This window comes from Triturus cristatus, chromosome 1_1 (assembly GCF_964204655.1).
Source record: "Triturus cristatus chromosome 1_1, aTriCri1.1, whole genome shotgun sequence".
Lineage (NCBI taxonomy): Eukaryota > Metazoa > Chordata > Amphibia > Caudata > Salamandridae > Triturus > Triturus cristatus.
In genome coordinates this window covers 853,548,837-853,566,846 of record NC_140579.1, presented here as the reverse complement: position 1 = coordinate 853,566,846, position 18,010 = coordinate 853,548,837, and the positions used below count along the sequence as shown (strand labels likewise).

The following is an 18,010-nucleotide window of genomic DNA, read 5'->3' as shown; positions in this document are numbered from 1 at the left end:
ACTTGGGCACAGGTGTGCCAGCTTTACCTCACCCACAGGAAGCGGGGGCATAGGCCTCGAAGTGCGTCGGGTTTCTTCTATCTGTTCCGTGGAGCTTGAAGACAAAGATGCTGCAGGCGGTCGGTCCGGGAGAGATGCAGTGGATCCAAGAGTGGATCGGAGACGTTGAAGACCTGTAAGCAGAGGGGACAGTGTTCACAGTCACTAGCCAGTGACCAGCGTGGCACCAGGTGGGTACCAGGCAATGTCGGGTGCAAACAGGAAGAAAGGTGTAGCTTGTCTCTGCAGCCACGTGGTCCCTGGAGGTCGACGACGTCCAGGAGTCGAGTCACGAGCTGTCCCACGCAGGCTCTCGCTGTCGGCGGTGTCGGCGACTTGATCGAAGCAAACAAGCCTTGGCAAAAGCAATTGTTGTAGGAAAAGGAAATAAGCTGATGGTTCTGACCAGCAAGGTCAGAAGGACTGCTCCTTTGGAGGGGAGCAAGGGCCAGTCTGGAGCAACCAGACCAGTGGTGTATTTCTTGAAGTTCGTCGCCAAGATGGCTACTAGCCAGCGGGCCAGCAACCGGTTAGGTGCGTCGAGTGGCAAAATGCAGAAGGGCCCCACGCAGATCGTGGAGATGCTGGAGGGCTCACCTTTGGTGCAGATGCTGCTCGGGTGTTGGGCTTCTCAGATCCCAAAGCACAACTTGGAGGGAGCCTCGGTTGTTGCACTTGTCAGCTTGTCGTAGTCGTTCCAAGATGGCTGGCTCCACGTGTCTCGGTGCCTCCACGGGTCTCCTCTTTTCAGGGACTGTGGATCGGGCGGTGAGAGGTCTGGAGGTCCAGGTCTTGTCAGTCTCTGGGCTCGGGCTCCGGCGGGAGGCGGCGGCAAAGCAGACGTTGATTCGCTGGATGGTGCTTGCGTTAGCAAGGTGGTCACTCCCTGACCACAGGGGAGATTGGCTTCAGTCCTCTGTGCAGCAGAGCGTCGAAGTTCCCGTCTTCTTCTTAGTGTTAAGTTGATTCCAGGATGTCTGAAGTCTTAGGACACAGCTCCTACCTTTAAGCGGATTCTAGGGGCCGGACTACCTGCTAGGTCCCTCCCTATGGGTGGGACCAGGAAGGGGGGTGGTTACACCCCCAATCCTTTGTCCAGCTCGCCCCAGGCCCGGGACTGGTGTGCCCCAGGACCGGTTTGAACTGGCATATGCACCGAGGCTCCTTGTGAGCCCCAGGCATGTCTGGTTTCTTTCAAGCCCTACCTGACCAATACACAAAATCCTGTCTGGGGTGGTGCACGCACCTCCCCTGGCAGGAAACCCTTTGTCCACACCTCCCAAGCTGGAAGGACTCCCAGCAGCAGGAGGGCAGACTTGTGTCTGTGGTGGCAGCATCCATTTTGTGGAGCTGAGGCTATGTCTGATTTTACCCGGGTTTCAGGCACTGTACATGTCGTGTCCCTCTAGAAGGGTGGAATGCTAACCCCGTCGCCAGAATTGGCGAGGGGTTAGTATTCCAATTCGTATGACACCTTACTCGACATGTTTTGATAAAGCCAAACCAAAGTTAGCATTTAACCGCGAGGTTCATAATGCACTTAAGAGTATATGGTATGACGATATCTGGAAACAGTAGAAGGAAGTTGTTCCGACCACTGCAGACAGGCTCAGCTCATGCCAGAGCACCATCTCACATGGAACCAAGCACTCTGCCTTCAGGATTGTTAAGGCCTGCCATAGGAGTGACTTATAGGTTACCAGGTGTCCCATTTAAGGTTAGGTATAGGTATACTACACCTAAGTAAGAGGTGATTACACCAACTTACCCCAGCTGAGTGATCAGCCAGTTGTGTCAGATTGTTAGGCCAAGCCTGGGGTGGCATAATACATGCTTCAGCCCCTGGCATGCCTTGGGTACACCAATGCCCTGGGTACCTAGAGTACACTGGTACAGGGGCTGACAGGGTGATCCACTTCCAATTGGTTATGCACCTAGGGTGCATAGTTTTAATTTAGTAGAGAGAACAGCAGGCTGGGGGTCTGATTGGCAGGCCCACAGCCTCAATATGTCAAAAACCAGTGAAGCAAAAAGCAAAAATTTGGGGTGACCACAGGATAGCAGACCCTACTCTCCTACAATCTACAATAGAGTTCTTAGGCATTGAGCTTGATTCTGTTCAGAGATGTTTTAGGCTACCTATGGACAAGGTTAATAAATTCAGGGCCGCTTTACAGTTGCGCTTGGACAAACAGAAGGTTACACTACGACAGCTACAGCAGACAGTGGGGCAACTGAACTTTGCTTTGAGGGTCATTCCAATGGCTAGACCTTTTTCCAGATCCATCTCCCAAACCATGGCGGGCCTCAAAGAGAAGCATCACCACACAAGGCTGTCAGCGGAGGTTCGGCAGGACATGCGTATTTGGATGGCATTCCTGCAGGATTTCAATGGCAGAGTAGTGTGGCCCGGTCCGCCCACTGCGTCCGCGGAATTGGGTTTATTGACTGACGCCGCGGGCAGTGAGGGATTTGGTGCCATACTCGGTAATGAGTGGGTGGCGCAACGTTGGCCGGCATGGTGGGTGGAGTGTGGCCTAACAGGTAACATTGGTTTCCTCGAGCTTTTCGCTATATGGGTGGCTTTGACGGTGTGGCCAGAACAAATGCGTGATCAGTCAGTAGTGTTCTGGTCAGACAACATGACCGTGGTGGAATGCATCAACCAGCAAGCGGCACGATGTAAAATGATTCTTCGTCTCTTGAAGGAGATTGTTCTCACATGTATGAAATTGAATGTGCAGTTTAGGGCTAAACACGTGCCTGGTGTCCTTAATCATGCTGCTGATGCCCTTTCTCGCTTTAAGACGCAGGTGTTCAGGGCTCACCTCCCAACAGCGGCAGAGTATGCCACCCTCTTCCCAGAACGACTGTGGCAGATTGGTGCCCCCACCTACCGGACCTCGTGGCAGCCAGCTTAGCACCCAGGACCAGGAAAGCATATGAAGGGGCGTTTTGGTAATATTGTTCATTCTTGGGTGCAGGGTGGGCTGAGCGGTGGCACGACTCTGGGGCTCTCATTGCATACTTAGGTTGTTTAAGGCTTAACGGGCGTCCGGCAGCTGCAGTGAAGAGACAGGTGGCGGCAATTTCCTTTTTCGCTCAGATTAGCAACAAGGGCGACCCCACTAACAGTTTCATTGTGAGGAAGGCTCTGAAGGGGTGGCAACGCCTACAAGGGTCGGCCCCAGACACGAGGCAGCCGATTGGGGTGGAGCTTCTAAAGGCAATACTGGCAGCTCTCCCCGCAATCTGCAACTCATCAGGGGGAAGTCCTGTTATTCGCTGCAGCCTTTTCGTTGGCCTTTTACGGCGCTTTTCGAATTGGGGAGCTGGTGGCCCAAAGCAAAATTGACATACGCGGCGGATTGCAGTTTGAATCCATTAAGATCAGGGCCGACACCTTATTAATAACGATCAAGAAGTCCAAAACCGATCAGGAGGCCCGGGGGGATGGGGTGGTTCTCCATCGGGCGCAAGGTAACCCATGCTGTCCGTTAGCACACGTGGAGAGCTACTTACAGGTTAGACCACTTAACAAAGGTGGGCCTTTCCTGATACATGCGGACGGGGTCCCGCTGACACGATTCCAATTCAAAAGGGTCTTGGACATGGCAATTCTGCAGTCAGGTCAGAATCCTGACAGTTTTGGTACCCACTCCTTTAGGATAGGGGCGGCCACTGAAGCAGCGGCAAGGGGCCTATCAGGCAGTGATGTACAAAGGATAGGGAGATGGGTGTCCAACTGTTACGTGCGCCTACACATGTTGTGACTGGGATTGCCGCACTACGCTAATGCTTGGTTTCCTCTGCTTCCATTACAGTTTCTCAAGCCTGGCACGCAGGGGGGAAACTTTGGACACGGCACCAGCACTATCCGGCTACACTGACATCATCTCCACGAGAGAAAAGGCTGCAGATTGTGTGGATATTAGGACATTCATATGTAAGGCGTCTGTCTAACCTTTTTTCTACAGGTGGCTATAGGGAAAGAGCAGGGCAAGCGGGTTTTGAGATAGAATGCCATGGGAAAGGGGGGCTATGTTTCGATCAGTTCAGGGGTTTCGTACTGGACCTGTTAAGAAAAAGGGGTCCACCTCCTAATATAATCATACTGCACTTGGGGGGGAATGTGAGAAGTTGGCCTGGTATATGCTGTTCACTAGTTCTAGTGACCACCTTGTACCATGCCAAGCAACCCTTATGGTGTGGTTGTAAGTCAACCTTTTTGGACTAGCTGCCCTAGTGGTAGCGTAGGCTAAGCAGTCTTTGAGGCTAAACTCGTGAAGCGTGTTAAGCCAGCTGTTTTACCAAATGCAACCCCCTTTTATACCAATGAAAGGACACCACACAGATATATATTCAAAATATATATGTATTTATTTATCAAAGTTACCCCTAGTCTCTTTATGAGCACAGGAGCACAAATCGTCAAACAAGATTATCACAGAATACACAGAAGTTGCACTTTATATGGATAGGCCCTGGTGGCCACTCAAACCATATACTAAAATAGTGGTATAAGTACCACGAACAGAAAAGGGAAAAGGCCTAAGGCCTCTAGAATCGCTGGGCCTACAAGGAGCTAACGTCAGTTAGTGACCAGGAGGTCCACGGGTGGCGTGTGCAGAGCAAATAGTCACACGCGTGCTCCCATAGGTTTCAATGGGTGCGTAAAAAGTACAAAGTTACTGCAAAAGGAATCTTCCGGATGGACTAGGAACTCAAGATTTGGAACACAGGCACTAGAGATGTAATACTACACTTGGGCACAGGTGTGCCAGCTTTACCTCACCCACAGGAAGCGGGTGCATAGGCCTCGAAGTGCGTCGGGTTGCTTCTATCTGTTCCGTGGAGCTTGAAGACAAAGATGCTGCAGGCGGTCGGTCCGGGAGAGATGCAGTGGATCCAAGAGTGGATCGGAGATGTTGAAGACCTGTAAGCAGAGGGGACAGTGTTCACAGTCACTAGCCAGTGACCAGCGTGGCACCAGGTGGGTACCAGGCGATGTCGGGTGCAAACAGGTGATGAGGGGTAGCTTGTCTCCGCAGCCACGTGGTCCCTGAAGGTCGACGACGTCCAGGAGTCGGCTCACGAGCTGTCCCACGCAGGCTCTCGCTGTCGGCGGTGTCGGCGACTTGATCGAAGCAAACAAGCCTTGGCAAAAGCAATTGCAGGAGGATTCGGAAATCAGCTGTTGGTTCTGACCAGCAAGGTCAGAGGGATTGCTCCTTTGGAGGGGAGCAAGGGCCAGTCTGGAGCAACCAGACCAGCGGTGTTTGTCGTAGATTTCGTCGCCAAGATGGCCACTAGCCAGCGAGCCAGCAACCGGTTAGGCGCGTCGAGTGGCAAAATGCAGAAGGGCCCCACGCAGATCGTGGAGATGCTGGAGGGCTCACCTTTGGTGCAGATGCTGCTCGAGGGTTGGGCTTCTCAGGACCCAAAGCACAACTTGGAGGGAGCCTCGGTTGTTGCACTGGTCAGCTTGTCGTAGTCGTTCCAAGATGGCTGGCTCCACGTGTCTCGGTGCCTCCACGGGTCTCCTCTTTTCAGGGACTGTGGATCGGGCGGTGAGAGGTCTGGAGGTCCAGGTCTTGTCAGTCTCTGGGCTCGGGCTCCGGCGGGAGGCGGCGGCAAAGCAGACGGTGATTCGCTGGATGGTGCTTGCGTTAGCAAGGTGGTCACTCCCTGACCACAGGGGAGATTTTCTTCAGTCTTCTGTGCAGCAGAATGTCGAAGTTCCCGTCTTCTTCTTAGTTTCAAGTTGATTCCAGGATGTCTGAAGTCTTAGGACACAGCTCCTACCTTTATTCGGATTCTAGGGGCCGGACTACCTGCTAGGTCCCTCCCTATGGGTGGGACCAGGAAGGGGGGTGGTTACACCCCCAATCCTTTGTCCAGCTCGCCCCAGGCCCGGGACTGGTGTGCCCCAGGACCGGTTTGAACTGGCATATGCCCCGAGGCTCCTTGTGAGCCACAGGCATGTCTGGTTTCTTTCAAGCCCTACCTGACCAATACACAAAATCCTGTCTGGGGTGGTGCACGCACCTCCCCTGGCAGGAAACCCTTTGTCCACACCTCCCAAGCTGGAAGGACTCCCAGCAGCAGGAGGGCAGACTTGTGTCTGTGGTGGCAGCATCCATTTTGTGGAGCTGAGGCTATGTCTGATTTTACCCGGGTTTCAGGCACTGTACATGTCGTGTCCCTCTAGAAGGGTGGAATGCTAACCCCGTCGCCAGAATTGGCGAGGGGTTAGTATTCCAATTCGTATGACACCTTACTCGACATGTTTTGATAAAGCCAAACCAAAGATAGCATTTAACCGCGAGGTTCATAATGCACTTAAGAGTATATGGTATGACGATATCTGGAAACAGTAGAAGGAAGTTGTTCCGACCACTGCAGACAGGCTCAGCTCATGCCAGAGCACCATCTCACATGGAACCAAGCACTCTGCCTTCAGGATTGTTAAGGCCTGCTATAGGAGTGACTTATAGGTTACCAGGTGTCCCATTTAAGGTTAGGTATAGGTATACTACACCTAAGTAAGAGGTGATTACACCAACTTACCCCAGCTGAGTGATCAGCCAGTTGTGTCAAATCGTTAGGCCAAGCCTGGGGTGGCATAATACATGCTGCAGCCCTTGGCAGGCCTTGGGTACACCAATGCCCTGGGTACCTAGTGTACACTGGTACAGGGGCTGACAGGGTGATCCACTTCCAATTGGTTATGCACCTAGGGTGCATAGTTTTAATTTAGTAGAGAGAACAGCAGGCTGGGGGTCTGATTGGCAGGCCCACAGCCTCAATATGTCAAAAACCAGTGAAGCAAAAAGCAAAAATTTGGGGTGACCATAGGATAGCAGACCCTACTCTCCTACACAACCCCCCCCCAAACGCTGGGACATTAAACTAGCCTTGACCAGTCTCGTCTTCATGTCCTAAGTGGAAGTACCTGGAGAGACCATCTGCATTCCCATGGTCAGTACCTGGCCGGTGCTCCACTGTAAAGTCCATCCCCTGTAGGGAAATGGACCACCTAAGCAGTTTGGGGTTTTCACCCTTCATCTGATTTAGCCACAAGAGGGGCTTATGGTCGGTCTGAATCTTGAAGTGAGTGCCAAACAAGTATGGCCTCAGCTTCTTCAGGGCCCACACCACAGCAAAGGCCTCCCTCTCAATAGCTGACCAATTCTTCTCTCTGGGGGTCAACCTTCTGCTAATAAAAGCAATGGGTTGGTCTTGACCATCTACATTAAGTTGTGACAGCACAGCTCCCACACCCAACTCAGAAGCATCTGTTTGGACAATAAACTCTTTGGAGTAGTCAGGACTTTTCAGGATAGGTGCAGAGCACATGGCCTCCTTCAGGTCATCAAATGCCTTTTGACAGCTTACTGTCCACTGAACCTTTTTGGGCATCTTCTTGGATGTCAGATCATTAAGAGGAGTCACAATGGACCCATAGTTCTTAACAAACTTCCTGTAGTACCCAGTCAAGCCCAAGAAAGCTCGAACTTGAGTCTGGGTGGTTGGAGGGGACCAGTCCTTGATGGATTGTATCTTACTCTCCAGTGGTTGAACTTGGCCTCCACCTACAAGGTGGCCCAAATATACAACCTTACTCTGCCCTATCTGGCACTTAGTAGCCTTGATAGTGAGGCCTGCCCTCTGCAGGGCCTCAAGAGCCTTCTTCAGGTGGATCAGGTGATCCTCCCAGGTGGAGCTAAAGACAGCAATGTCATCCAGATATGCTGCACAAAAGTCATCCAACCCAGTAAGGACTTGGTTCACCAGCCTTTGGAAGGTGGCAGGTGCATTCTTCAGACCAAAGGGCATCACCACAAACTGATAATGCCCACCTGGGGTTGAGAATGCTGTTTTGGCCTTAGACTCCTCAGCTAATCTGATTTGCCAATAGCCAGCTGTTAAGTCAAATGTGCTCAAACTTTGCAGAAGCTAGTTTGTCTATGAGCTCATCTGCCCTTGGAATAGGGTGTGCATCTGTCCTGGTGACAGCATTGAGTCCTCTGTAATCCACACAGAACCTCATCTCTCTCTTGCCATCTTTGGTGTGAGGTTTGGGGACCAGAACCACTGGGCTAGCCCAGGGGCTCTCTGAGGGTTCAATGACACCTAATTCCAGCATTTTATGTACCTCAGCCTTTATACAGTCCCTGACGTGGTCAGGTTGTCTGTAAAGTTTGTTCTTTACAGGCAGACTGTCACCAGTGTCCACAACATGGGTACACCAGTCAGTTTGACTAGGTATCAAGGAAAACATATGTGAAAATGATTGTAGAACCTGTCTACATTCAGTCTGCTGATGGGCAGTGAGGTTGCCTCCAAGGGTCACTCCTTCAACTGAGCCATCTTCAGGGTTCTGAGACAACAGGTCTGGGAGAGGGTCACTCTCTTCCTCCTGTCCCTCATCTGTAGCCATGAGCAAGCCCATGTCTGCCCTGTCAACATATGCTTTAAGCCTGTTAACATGGAGTACCCTGTGGGGACTCCTGGGAGTTCCTAGGTCCACCAAGTAGGTGACCTCTCCCTTCTTTTCCAGGATTGTATGGGGTCCAGACCATTTGTCTTGGAGTGCTGCTGGGGCCACTGGCTCCAACACCCATACCTTCTGTCCTGGCTGATACTCAACCAAGACAGCCTTTTGGTCATGCCAAGCTTTCTGTAAGGCCTGGCTTGCCTCAAGGTTTTTAGATGCCTTCTCCATATACTCAGCCATCCTGGAGCGGAGACCAAGTACATAGTCCACTATGTCTAGCTTAGGCTTTTTGAGAGGTAACTCCCATCCTTCCTTCACCAAACACAGTGGGCCTCTCACAGGGTGCCCAAACAACAATTCAAAGGGGCTGTAGCCAACTCCTTTTTGTGGGACCTCTCTGTAAGCAAACAGAAGGCAGGGTAGAAGGATATCCCATCTTCGCCTGAGCTTTTCAGGTAATCCTTTGATCATACCCTTTAGGGTCTTGTTGAATCTCTCAACAAGCCCATTGCATTGTGGGTGATAAGGGGTGGTGAACTTGTAGTTGACACCACATTCCTTCCACATAGCTGTCAAGTATCCTGACATAAAGTTGGTACCTCTGTCAGATACTACCTCCTTAGGAAACCCCACTCTGGAGAATACTCCCAGCAGGGCCCTGGCCACAACAGGAGCTGTAGTGGTCCTAAGGGGAATTGCCTCTGGATACCTGGTGGCATGATCCACTACCACCAGTATAAATCTGTGCCCAGATGCAGTGGGAGGATCCATGGGACCCACTATGTCTATTCCCACTCTTTCAAAGGGGACCCCCACCACAGGTAGTGGTATAAGGGGGGCCTTTGTTGTGCCACCTGATTTGCCACTGGCTTGGCAGGTAACACAGGAGCGACAAAACTCCTTTGTATCTTCATTCATATGAGGCCAGTGAAAGTGAGGGACAAGCCTGTCCCAAGTCTTGTTCTGGCCTAAGTGTCCTGCTAAAGGAATGTCATGGGCCAAGGTAAGAAGGAAGCCCCTAAATTGCAGAGGTATGACCAACCTCCTGGTTGCACCAGGCTTGGGGTCTCTAGCCTCTGAATAAAGGAGCCCTTCATCCCAATACACTTTATGGGTACCTTGAGCATTCCCAGCAGCCTCAGCAGCAGCCAGCTGTCTGAGGGGTTCAAGAGAGGGACAGGATAACTGAGCCTGCCTCAAGTCAGCCCTTGAAGGTCCCCCTGTCCCCAGAAACTCAACCTGATCAGGTTCAAGCTCTTCAGGGACAGTTCCTTCAGGGTCCTCTAGATCAGCTTCCTGGGAAGGCTGATCATCACTCTGAGGCAGGGGGGAAGGCACAGCCTTGACCCTCCTGTACTTTCTTGGTAGGTGCTTGGTCCATTGTTCCAGGATCCAAGACCTGTGGTTCAGTGAGGCACTTTTTGGCCTGTGACCTGGTCACAGCAAGGACATGTGATGATATACCTAACATCTCTGCATGAGTCCTGTACTCCACTTCTGACCATAGAGAACTCTCTAGGTCATTGCCCAACAAACATTCTACTGGGAGGTCTGCACTAACCACAACCCTTTTGAGGCCAGTTACCCCTCCCCATGAGAAGTTAACAACTGCCACACTATGTGAAGTAGTGGCATTGCTGGCATTGGTCACCAGGTAGTTCTCACCTGGTATGTACTGTCCAGGGTCCACAAAGCCTGGTGTCACCATAGTGACACTGGCACATGTGTCCCTGTAAGCTTGAGCCACTTTTTCATTTATTAAAGGAGTCTGTCTGTACTTGCCCAGGTTACTGGGGCTCACAGTCAGGGACAAATCAATGTCCCCATCACAGATCAAGACTGCCTGTGTAAGGGTTCTGTCTAAGTCAGAATCTCCTTCAGTTCCCATAGTGATTCCCACTACACCCTTTGTCTGGGGACCAACACTGCTAACAGTAGTACTGGGAGCAGGTGCCTTAGGGGCAACAGTGTTGGGGGCTCCACCCTTTTTGCAATCACTAGTCCAGTGAGTTGTATTTTTACAATGATTGCACCAGGGTTTCTTTTGACCTTCTTTCTTCTTTTTGGACTGTTGTTGGGACCCACCCTCCTTAGCAGTAGTTTGGGGCCCTGTTGAAGACTTCTGGTCTTTAGATTTCTGATCTCCACCCTTTTGGTCTGTTTTCTTCTGATCACCCCCTTGGCCCTGGTTCTGGTTCTTTTGCTTAACCCTGGTTCTGACCCATTTGTCTGCCTTCTTTCCCAATTCTTGGGGAGAGGTCAGATCAGAGTCAACCAAGTGTTGATGCAGTTGCTGGTTTTGACAGTTATTTAAAATCTGTTCTCTCATCATCAAATTATACAATCCTGTAAAATCAGATACCTTACTTCCCAGCAACCAACCCTCCAAAGCCTTAGTGGCACATTCAATGTATTCAGACCAGTCCTGAGTCTGTGTCTTTTGGGTGTCTCTGAACATTAACCTGTACTGCTCAGTGGTTAAGCCTAACCCATCAACTAGAACACTCTTCAGGACTCTGTAGTTTCTGACATCCTCTTCTCTAACAGTGAGGAGTCTGTCTCTGCCTCTTCCCTCAAAGGAGAGCCAGAGGATTGCTGCCCACTGATCTTCAGGAACCTGCTGTACTTTGCAGGCTCTCTCAAGAGCAGTTATCCACTTGTGGATGTCATCCCCACTTTTGTAGGGGGGCACAACCTTAGACAGGTTTCTATTGTCGAAAACCCTATCTTTGTCCTTAGGGACAATGCTGCCACCAGTGGGTATAGACCCACTCTCTTTATGCTGTCTAGCCTTGCTAAGTTTCTCTTCCATCAGGGCTACTTCTAGCTCCTGCTTCCTGATCCTCAGCTGAGCCTCTTGCATCTTGGCCTCATGTTCCCTCCTCTGAGGGGTGGTCATCCTTCTCCTGGAGTGACCTTGAGAGCCTCTAGAGCCATGGGAAGCATTGGAGTCACCTGAGCGATTCCTTTGCCTTCCCAGCCCTGTGTTAAGTCCACTGGGGAGATCCAGTGGGTTGAACCCACTGTCAGTCCCCAATAGCCTTGGTTTAGCTGGGCCAAGTTTAACACTTGGCACTGGGCTAGTTCTCCCTTCATCCTCACTACTGTCAGTATCCTTTTCACTCTCATCCTCTGTGGTAGGCATCCCATCTAAGGGGTGACTATTGGGAAGGGGTACTTCAGTGGCATCTTCAGAAGGGGGGCCTCCTGTTCTGTCCCTAAGGGGGCTAACTGGGAAGCTTCTTGAGTGCTCTCTGATTCTCATCATTCTGTAAGAGCTCTCTGAGCTCAGCAGAGTTTGGGTTCTTGGGCTGTTTAAGGCCTCTAAGAGTTGCCAAATGCCTGAGCTCATTCTGATTAAGGGTAGCAAAGCTGGATGGTGCCCTCTGGGGGTCACTCTCAACAGAGATGGGTACAGTGGACCCCTCTGCCCCGGCCATTGCTCTTAAGTGTGGGTGGATGTGTTGCAATCTACCTACACTTGGGTTTACCTACTAAACCTATCTAGTAGTTGTAGTCAGGGTGTGCTACTCCCTTTGCTCTACAACAACTAAGTTCAGTAGAACTTAAGTATATCTAATCTTGTTTTATATGTACCTACAGGTACCTATGTGATCTTTCAATTGGTAACCAAGAGATTACAATGGTAAAACACAGCAAGCTCAAATCCCACCGCTGCCACCAATGTGAGAAGTTGGCCTGGTATATGCTGTTCACTAGTTCTAGTGACCACCTTGTACCATGCCAAGCAACCCTTATGGTGTGGTTGTAAGTCAACCTTTTTGGACTAGCTGCCCTAGTGGTAGCGTAGGCTAAGCAGTCTTTGAGGCTAAACTCGTGAAGCGTGTTAAGCCAGCTGTTTTACCAAATGCAACCCCCTTTTATACCAATGAAAGGACACCACACAGATATATATTCAAAATATATATGTATGTTCGAGGCATGTGGGCTGCTGAATTCATATCTGTGCATAGATCGCCGCCTAGTGTTGGGTCCGGATGTTTGCACGTTGTTGTCCTGGAAGAGTCTTCGAAGTATCCTTGGATAGGTGACTCCTCCCATGGACTACAGTGCGCATGGGCATCCTCTCCATCCTCAGATTGTTTTTTTCCGCCATTGGGTTCGGATGTGCTATCTTAGCTCAAGTTAGGAAAAACTTTTGTCGAGGCCACAAGGCCTTTAGTTCGCGTCGGTACTGTTTATCGATCGGGTTTCGATACTTTTTGTTAGTTTACTAACTTTCAGCACCGACTTTGTTCGCATTTGCCTGTCCATCGACTCTACTTCGACGATGGAATCCAGGACGCCATTCAAAAGGTGTCCGGTATGCAATGCGAAGTACCCACACATCGACGTCCATCCGGTGTGCAACAAATGCCTTTCGCCGGACCACGACGAATCGACATGTATGGCCTGTGCCCGGTTCCGTTCAAAGAAGACTCTGCGGAATCGTCGAGCGGCGAGGCTCGAAGCGCAGCACGCGGCACCGGCCCCAGCTGACATCTTCGACGAGGCTGACGACGTCGAAGAAGTAGAAGTCTTACCCTCCAGTCCCGTTTCCGAACACGAACACGAACCCGGATCGGACGAGGCCGACGAGTCACTCTTCCACAGAGGTGAAGACGACACCGAGGTAGGAGACGACGAGGAGGCCTTAGGAGCCGAAGAGAGTAGCTCCGACGATGAACAAGGCCTACCTGTTCAGACCGAAATTTCACCAGCGCCACAGACTATGGCTCCGGTCGAGGGATCGCCTTCGGGCCTTACCCGAGACCTATCACGCAGTCCTTCGGCCCCGCCCTCGGGCCCGGCCTCGGACGTTCAGCGGCAGCCATTACCGCTTAAGCCAGCTGGTTTCCCTTCCACGAAACCGAAACCGAAAGCTGCTCAGGTTCCTACGAAACCGAAACTGAAAGTGGCGCTAGTCGGATCGAGGCCTTCAACACCTTCGACGCCAGCGCACCGGGTCGGCACCGACCGCACCAAGAGAGACTTCGGTGCCGAACTCGAGACGGGCGACATGGGAGTCGACAAACGGAAGAAGGTCATCGGCGCCGACAAACCTGCCCGGTTACCGGCGTCGACGCCACCGACACCGAGGGCCGTCCCGCCTGCTACGCCTCGCAGCACTCCCTCGACGACACCAAAACCTCACGTGTCGAAGACGTCGACGGTGATCTCCGCACCTCGACTCGATGCGCCACGGGCGCAGAAGATATCTGCAGCCGCCTCGACGACCCTGGCGGGGGCCACGACCTCTAAGGCGCCCCGAGTACGGCCTGGCGCGATGCCAGGCTGCAGATCCAAGGACGCCCTCCAGGACCCGTCAGGTTCCGGTTCGGCTCCGGCGGTTTCGTCGGTGCCGACCAGCATTACCTTCGGCTTGCCTCCACCCACAATCCCGAAGGCGTTTCAACTCAGGACACAGGTCACCAAAACTGCGGTTACACCTGTCGAGCCGTCTCCGTCACACGTCATCGACGCCGACACTGGCAGGATGATTCTCCACGGCCGAAGGATAACTTCGGAACCGCCATTGGAGCCTTTCAGGATCCCGCTAAAGAGGAAGCTGCCTGTGGACTCAGAACCTCTCCTGTATGAACCCTTCTATTCACCCTACCAGGACCCACACCGGGCCTCCCCCACACGCTCCGACACGGATGCATTGGGGGACTACTTGGATGAACAAGTCCCCTACCATGTGGACACGGACCCTGATGACCAGCAGGACCCTGACCAAACTTGGGGCGACCCTGCAGACCCCAGTGCACCTCTTGATGCACAGGACACACAACTATATGGGCCAAAAACATCACCCACAGAGGATACTGCGGCGTTCAACGCTCTGATTGAACGTGCGGCAAACAACCATGATGTACAGCTTCACTCTGATATCATCGAAGATGACTTTCTAATGGACACCTTTGCATCCTCAGAAAGACATGTAAAGACTCTGCCAATGTTGAAGGGGGTCCTCAAGCCAGCCACTGACATTTTCAAGGAACCCACCAGGGCACGAGTGATAAACCCCAGGATCGATAAAAAATACAGATCAGCACCTGGGGATCCTACTTACATCAGAGGCCAATTACCACTCGACTCCATCGTTGTGGCGAATGCCCGCAAGAGGGCACACTCGCAGACAACGGGTGACGCTCCTCCCCCGGACAAAGAGTCCAAGGTGCTAGAGACCTCCGGCAAGCGAGTTGCCGCACAAGCTGCAAACATATGGCGCATAGCTAACACTCAAGCGCTCCTCGCTCGCTACGATAGAGCGCACTATGACACACTGGAGCAACTTCTTCAGCACCTCCCTGACCCCTACAAAGAAGGTGCAGAAATCCTTATCAGAGAGGGACAGCTACTCACAAATGCTGCCATTAAATGTGCACTAGACGCTGCAGACACGGCTGCCAGGGCCATCAACACTAGCGTCATCCTACGACGTCACGCCTGGCTACGTATCTCAGGATTCAAGCCTGAGGTACAAAACAATATACTTAATCAGCCCGTCAACCCCGACTTTTTGTTCGGACCTGAGGTTGACACCACCCTCGAGAAGATAAAAAAGGACACGGACACTGCAAAGTCCATGGGCGCCCTACAAACTCAGTCCTTTCGGAGCGGCTCCTTTCGTCGCCCCGGAAACAAGGGGGCAGGTAGAGGACAGGGGTCACAACAAACATATAACAAGGGTAATACGCAGACCACCTACGATAAGAACACCCGAGGTGGCTATCGTGGCTCCAGTACCAAGGGCAGAGGACGTGGCTACGGCAACACCAGGTCCTCCCCCAAGAACAAGCAGTGACGCCCTCTCCCTTCCTCCCGACCACATAACACCTGTCGGGGGAAGGCTACAACGGCTCCTGTCCACGTGGAACTCCATCACCACGGACAGGTGGGTCAAAGATATTATAAAACACGGTTACTGTCTGGAGTTAACTTCCACTCCACCCACAATACCACCAAGAAACCGTCCTATGTCCTCAGAGCACTTAACGCTCTTACAGCAAGAGGTAGAAAGTATGCTTCTAAAAGGCGCTATCGAGCTCGTACCCATCCACGAGCAGGGCACGGGGGTTTACTCCCTCTACTTCTTAATTCCAAAAAAGGACGGGTCGCTCAGGCCTATATTAGACCTGAGACCCCTGAACCAGTACATTCTTTCAGAGCACTTTCACATGCTCACTCTACAGCAAGTCCTTCCGCTTCTCAAGCAGGGAGACTTCCTAGCATCACTGGACCTCAAGGATGCGTACTTCCACATACCCATCCACCCCTCACACAAAAAATACCTCAGGTTTACTGTTCAGGGGCAGCACTATCAGTTCAAAGTCCTTCCCTTCGGCGTGACAACAGCGCCCAGGGTTTTCACGAAGTGCCTAGCTACGGTGGCAGCACACTTACGGAGGCAGCATATACACGTCTACCCCTACCTAGACGACTGGCTCGTTCAAGCGAAGTCGGCCCAGCAATGTGCAAGCCATATGTCCCGCACCATTCACCTTCTTCACAGTCTGGGATTCTCACTAAATTACCCAAAGTCCCATCTCCAGCCCGCACACGTACAACAGTACCTGGGCGCGACTATAGACACTCTGGCGGCCTCAGCTCAGCCAAGTTTAGTGAGGATCAACAGCATACAACTGCTGATCTCCAAGTTCAAACACAATCACTCGCTTCCAGCGCGAGTGTTTATGCAGTTGATAGGCATGATGGCCTCCTGCATCTTCATAGTCCCGCACGCGAGATTACATATGCGCCCACTTCAGGAGTGCCTAGCACGTCAGTGGAATCAGGCTCAAGGACAGTTGAAAGACCTAGTGTTGGTGAGCGGTCGGGCATACAACTCTCTGCATTGGTGGAATCCACAAAACCTTTGCAAGGGGCGACCGTTCCAAGAGCCTGTTCCACAAATAGTACTGACAGCGGACGCGTCTCTCCAGGGATGGGGAGCTCATGTACTACACTACACAGTGCAGGGACTATGGACGACACAACAGAAGAAGATGCACATCAACCTTCTGGAACTGATGGCAATCTTCCTGGCCATGAAGGCTTTCAAAGTACATCTGTGCAACAAGGTCGTGTTGATCCGGACGGACAACATGACCGCAATGTACTACATACAGAAACAGGGAGGGACACACTCTCCACAGTTGTCTCATCTGGCTCAGAGCATGTGGAAGTGGGCCATTCAGAGGAACATGTTCCTCATGGCAGAACACCTCCCCGGCAAGGACAACCAGATGGCGGATCTGCTCAGCAGACACAGCCACCAGATGCACGAGTGGGAGTTACACCCATCAGTACTCCAACCGTACTTCCAGCAGTGGGGTCACCCAGAGATAGACCTATTCGCGACAAGCGAAAACGCAAAATGCCAAAGCTTCGCCGCCAGATTCCCACATCCGCAGTCGCAGGGCAATGCGATATGGATGAACTGGTCCGGCAGATTTGCGTACGCTTTTCCCCCAGCACCGTTGATACCGCTGGTGGCTCGCAAACTCCGACAACACTCCCTGACACTCGTCCTAGTTGCTCCCACGTGGGCACGCCAGCCGTGGTACACCACCTTCCTCGAACTTTCCGTGGTACCGCATCAAAGGCTGCGGATCAAACCCGCGCATTTGACGCAGAACCATGGAGAGGTTCAGCACCCAGATCCGCAACAGCTGAACCTGGCGATCTGGCTCCTGAAGTCCTAGAGTTTGGCTATCTCAATCTGCCACCTGACTGCATGGACATCATCAAGGAGGCCAGGAGACCCACTACAAGAGCTTGCTATGCAGCCAAATGGAAAAGGTTCGTCATTTATTGCGGTAATAATGACATTAACCCGCTGGACGCATCCATCCACGACATCATATGTTACCTCTTACACCTATACCGATGCAATCTGGCGTACACCTCTATACGTGTCCATTTGACCGCAATATCAGCCTATCTGCAAACCAGGCAGCACCTCTCTCTATTCAGAGTGCCTGCCATCAAAGCATTCTTGGAAGGACTCAAACGAGTCATTCCACCTAGTCACCCACCGGCTCCAATGTGGAACCTCAACTTGGTCCTCACACGCCTGATGGGTCCACCCTTTGAACCTCTACACTCATGCGAGATTCAATTCCTTACCTGGAAAGTAGCCTTCCTGGTAGCGATCACTTCCCTAAGAAGAGTTAGTGAACTCCAGGCACTAACCGTTCAAGAGCCATTTATTCAGGTTCACGCCAACAGGGTCGTACTACGTACCAACCCCAAATTCATGCCCAAAGTAATATCGCAGTTCCACATGAACCAGACTATTGAACTGCCCGTTTTCTTCCAAAACCCACAAACTGTTGCAGAGCGGGCATTACATACACTAGATGTACGGAGGGCCCTCATGTACTACATCGACAGGACTAAACCCTTCAGGAAGACAAAACAACTATTCGTTGCCTTTGCCCCACACCACAAAGGTAACGCCAT

General features: G+C 51.9%; 1 long non-coding RNA gene across 1 annotated transcript in view; it reads left to right on the top strand.

The window, feature by feature from the left end:
- Nucleotides 1-4,249, top strand: part of LOC146871193 (uncharacterized) — a 29,824-nt gene extending 25,575 nt beyond the window's left edge. The window contains exons 3-4 of the long non-coding RNA XR_014959515.1: nt 2,847-2,997; nt 3,864-4,249. This is a non-coding gene — a long non-coding RNA (uncharacterized LOC146871193). The remainder of the gene's footprint in view (nt 1-2,846; nt 2,998-3,863) is intronic.
- The last annotated feature ends 13,761 nt before the right edge of the window (nt 4,250-18,010 follow it).